The following is a 5,000-nucleotide window of genomic DNA, read 5'->3' on the forward strand; positions in this document are numbered from 1 at the left end:
CTGTTATTGCTCAATCTCGTGCGGCTAGAAGCCGCCTGTCCCTCTAAGAAGAAAAGTAATCGCTGACAGCACGAAGGATGTCACGCGACTAGTTAGCAGGCTAGAGTCTCGTTCGTTATCGGAATTAACCAGACAAATCGCTCCACCAACTAAGAACGGCCATGCACCACCACCCACCGAATCAAGAAAGAGCTATCAATCTGTCAATCCTTCCGGTGTCCGGGCCTGGTGAGGTTTCCCGTGTTGAGTCAAATTAAGCCGCAGGCTCCACTCCTGGTGGTGCCCTTCCGTCAATTCCTTTAAGTTTCAGCTTTGCAACCATACTTCCCCCGGAACCCAAAAGCTTTGGTTTCCCGGAGGCTGCCCGCCGAGTCATCGGAGGAACTGCGGCGGATCGCTGGCTGGCATCGTTTATGGTTAGAACTAGGGCGGTATCTGATCGCCTTCGAACCTCTAACTTTCGTTCTTGATTAATGAAAACATACTTGGCAAATGCTTTCGCTTCTGTTCGTCTTGCGACGATCCAAGAATTTCACCTCTAACGTCGCAATACGAATGCCCCCGCCTGTCCCTATTAATCATTACCTCGGGTTCCGAAAACCAACAAAATAGAACCGAGGTCCTATTCCATTATTCCATGCACACAGTATTCAGGCGGGCTTGCCTGCTTTAAGCACTCTAATTTGTTCAAAGTAAACGTGCCGGCCCACCGAGACACTCACTCAAGAGCACCCTGGTAGGATTGCAACGGGGTCCGCCTCGGGACGCACGAGCACGCACGAGGCGCGTCGCACGCCTTCAGCTCGCCCCACCGGCAGGACGTCCCACGATACATGCCAGTTAAACACCGACGGGCGGTGAACCAACAGCGTGGGACACAAATCCAACTACGAGCTTTTTAACCGCAACAACTTTAATATACGCTATTGGAGCTGGAATTACCGCGGCTGCTGGCACCAGACTTGCCCTCCAATAGATACTCGTTAAAGGATTTAAAGTGTACTCATTCCGATTACGGGGCCTCGGATGAGTCCCGTATCGTTATTTTTCGTCACTACCTCCCCGTGCCGGGAGTGGGTAATTTGCGCGCCTGCTGCCTTCCTTGGATGTGGTAGCCGTTTCTCAGGCTCCCTCTCCGGAATCGAACCCTGATTCCCCGTTACCCGTTACAACCATGGTAGGCGCAGAACCTACCATCGACAGTTGATAAGGCAGACATTTGAAAGATGCGTCGCCGGTACGAGGACCGTGCGATCAGCCCAAAGTTATTCAGAGTCACCAAGGCAAACGGACCGGACGAGCCGACCGATTGGTTTTGATCTAATAAAAGCGTCCCTTCCATCTCTGGTCGGGACTCTGTTTGCATGTATTAGCTCTAGAATTACCACAGTTATCCAAGTAACGTGGGTACGATCTAAGGAACCATAACTGATTTAATGAGCCATTCGCGGTTTCACCTTAATGCGGCTTGTACTGAGACATGCATGGCTTAATCTTTGAGACAAGCATATGACTACTGGCAGGATCAACCAGGGAGCTGCGTCAACTAGAGCTGAGCAGCCGGCCGCCCGGGAGTGTGTCCCGGGGGCCCGCGCGAACACGCAAGCGTCCGCTCAATTATTCTGCAAACAGGAGGAGGCTGAGCTCCCCTGCACAATACACCTCGAAACCCTCTCAGGTCCCGGCGGCGCGCAGCGCCGTCCTAAGTACTTGGTCGGGTTCGAGAGAGGCGCAATCGCCCGGAGTTTGGCGAGTAGACGCTTTAGGTGCGACCACCCGTGCTCCCAACTGAGCTTGCCGCTGCCGACAGAGGCCCGGGAGCGTGCTGTCGTGGCATTGCCGGCGGGAGACAACACGCGCCACCTACGGTGGCCGGCAGCTCCAACGCCAGCGCCACAGAAGGACAAAAGCCCCACTTGGGTGCCGAAGCGAACTCTCCCAGCACAGCGCACGCGCCAACACGTCCGCACAGCTGCGATACAAACCACCTGCGAGAACCGCAGAGGCGACCGAGCAGCAGACGGCGTCGCGGCGCCGAGCGCCGGGCGGCGGCGCATCCTCAGCGCACACAGTCCTCAATCGGACCAGCACACTGCAGATGTCCACCGCGCTTCGCACCGGGCCCGCGAGGACCTACTTTGGCCGCACGGCGCCGCGTGCAGGGTGCGCCGGCGCGCAGCTGCGCCGCCTGCCGCCTCCGTCGGCCGGCGCGCCTGCCACTGGCCGCCCCCACCAGCCGGCTGTAGCGCGTGCGCCCACGCACCGCGCGGCCAGCACGCCGGGAGGCCCCCCCTCACCGGCCGGGGACGGTCCCACCCAGCCACCGCCGCGTATCGCTTCACACCCACATGCCATTCACGTTCGTGGGCATGCTGGGTATCGCTGAAACAACCGGTTGGTAGCTCAACCGATCGTCGCCATCACTGATTCACCTCTAGCGAGAACAACCGCACCACAACGGTTTACCAGTTGTTCATTTGCGTAACGTCACCAGCAAACGTAGACGTCCATCGCCATTTGCAAATTCAACGATTGTTGCATGCCTGTGTCAGGTGTCACGACACACTATGTCTGCCCACATACACGCAACAACATGTGCACGCTTCGCGAACACGTGGAAGGTGGCCCCCGTACGTATGCGATGTCCATTGCGCGAACGACTGTCAACCGGCCTCTGTCGCATGTCGCAGATGTGGAACGCAGTGCACCATGCTATCACGGTGTGTGAGAAGAGACGACTACGTCTGACAACACGCGCCACTACATCAACAGACGGCTCATGCTGATCGCCATCCACGGCATACCATACTGCAATCCAGCTCTTATAGGGAGACGACACGTAGCTGAGTGCACAATATTTGGACCGTATGGTTCGCCGTTGTTGGCGCAGTCGTGGTACGGTCACACATGTACCACGATGTATCATTCAGTACATGAGGACCAATGTGCAGTACAGTGTGTCATTTGGACGTACAACATCAGCGGACAGTTGACACAAGCCGTACCACAACGTAGGCTGTGCTTCGCCATGCGAATGCCAATGAACAACTGCGAAGGGCATTGAGCATGTACGTCCTGCTGCCATCCGCATTACAGTGTATAGCTGCAAGGTGTTTAACATGAAGCGATACTCTGGGGACCGGGCAGTGCGAGTGGCAAACTATATTGCGGGGGTTGCAGTTAGGCAACACTACACTAATTTAACGCGTCGTATGACAATTACAGAGCGGGTTAAGGCCCAACGTGTGTTGGGTTAAGGCCCAACGTGTGTTGGGTTAAGGCCCAACGTGTGTTGGGTTAAGGCCCAACGTGTGTTGGGTTAAGGCCCAACGTGTGTTGGGTTAAGGCCCAACGTGTGTTGGGTTAAGGCCCAACGTGTGTTGGGTTAAGGCCCAACGTGTGTTGGGTTAAGGCCCAACGTGTGTTGGGTTAAGGCCCAACGTGTGTTGGGTTAAGGCCCAACGTGTGTTGGGTTAAGGCCCAACGTGTGTTGGGTTAAGGCCCAACGTGTGTTGGGTTAAGGCCCAACGTGTGTTGGGTTAAGGCCCAACGTGTGTTGGGTTAAGGCCCAACGTGTGTTGGGTTAAGGCCCAACGTGTGTTGGGTTAAGGCCCAACGTGTGTTGGGTTAAGGCGCAACATAGGTTAGGTTAAGGCGCAACATAGGTTAGGTTAAGGCGCAACATAGGTTAGGTTAAGGCGCAACATAGGTTAGGTTAAGGCGCAACATAGGTTAGGTTAAGGCGCAACATAGGTTAGGTTAAGGCGCAACATGGGTTAGGTTAAGGTACAATATGGGTTAGGTTAAGGTACAATATGGGTTAGGTTAAGGTACAATATGGGTTAGGTTAAGGTACAATATGGGTTAGGTTAAGGTACAATATGGGTTAGGTTAAGGTACAATATGGGTTAGGGTAAGGCGCAACATAGGTTAGGTTAAGGCGCAACACAGGTTAGGTTAAGGCGCAACACAGGTTAGGTTAAGGCGCAACACGGGTTAGGTTAAGGCGCAACACGGGTTAGGTTAAGGCGCAACACGGGTTAGGTTAAGGCGCAACACGGGTTAGGTTAAGGCGCAACACGGGTTAGGTTAAGGCGCAACACGGGTTAGGTTAAGGCGCAACACGGGTTAGGTTAAGGCGCAACACGGGTTAGGTTCAGGCACAATACGGGTTAGGTTAAGGCACAATACGGGTTAGGTTAAGGCACAATACGGGTTAGGTTAAGGCACAATACGGGTTAGGTTAAGGCACAATACGGGTTAGGTTAAGGCACAATACGGGTTAGGTTAAGGCACAATACGGGTTAGGTTAAGGCACAATACGGGTTAGGTTAAGGCACAATACGGGTTAGGTTAAGGCACAATACGGCTTAGGTTAAGGCACAATACAGGTTAGGTTAAGGTACACATTGTTGTAAGGAAAGGTGTTTTGGGGGGGGGGCCGGTTTGTTGATTGTGATTATCGTAAGTAAATGACTGCGGCATCATCTGATTTGCCATGTCAGGGTGCACCTTTGGCTCATGACAGGCGGCGCTCTGATTCCATGCTTGTGGCAGACCTGTGTCTTTCATTCCTGCCATTGTTTGTGTGCTGTGACAGGAGGCAGTATTGTGATGTTGGGTGTACCCCTGTGTAGGACATGTGTGGGTGTTGGTGGCTTAGCTGAGCAATGGTGGTTGTCGGAAGGGTGGGATATTCTGTTTTGTGAGTGGACCTCCCGGTCTGGTTATGATAGTGTGGATTGTCTAATGTGGCGGAGAGGATGCACTGGGTGTTGTTCCATGCTGGTGCTTACATATTGTCTCTGTGCCTGTTACAGGCAGAGAGTAGTGCGTGATAAGAGTGTCTGGCTGACGTGTGGTTGTGATTGTGAGCAGAGTCTTTCAGCATGTATACGGACAGTTGTATACATTATCTGTATTTTGATGGCTCTATCTATTACTAATCAGCGCCGTGTATACGTTTCATCCGGTTCCAGTCGAAACTGTTGTATCTCTGT

General features: G+C 53.6%; 1 non-coding gene across 1 annotated transcript in view; it reads right to left on the reverse strand.

The window, feature by feature from the left end:
* LOC124620935 overlaps window positions 1-1,536 on the reverse strand; it is a 1,910-nt gene extending 374 nt beyond the window's left edge. Inside the window, exon 1 of the ribosomal RNA XR_006980438.1 lies at window positions 1-1,536. This exon is cut by the window's left edge and continues 374 nt beyond it. This is a non-coding gene — a ribosomal RNA (small subunit ribosomal RNA).
* Window positions 1,537-5,000: the final 3,464 nt, after the last annotated feature.

The sequence above is a fragment of the Schistocerca americana genome, chromosome 6 (assembly GCF_021461395.2).
Source record: "Schistocerca americana isolate TAMUIC-IGC-003095 chromosome 6, iqSchAmer2.1, whole genome shotgun sequence".
Lineage (NCBI taxonomy): Eukaryota > Metazoa > Arthropoda > Insecta > Orthoptera > Acrididae > Schistocerca > Schistocerca americana.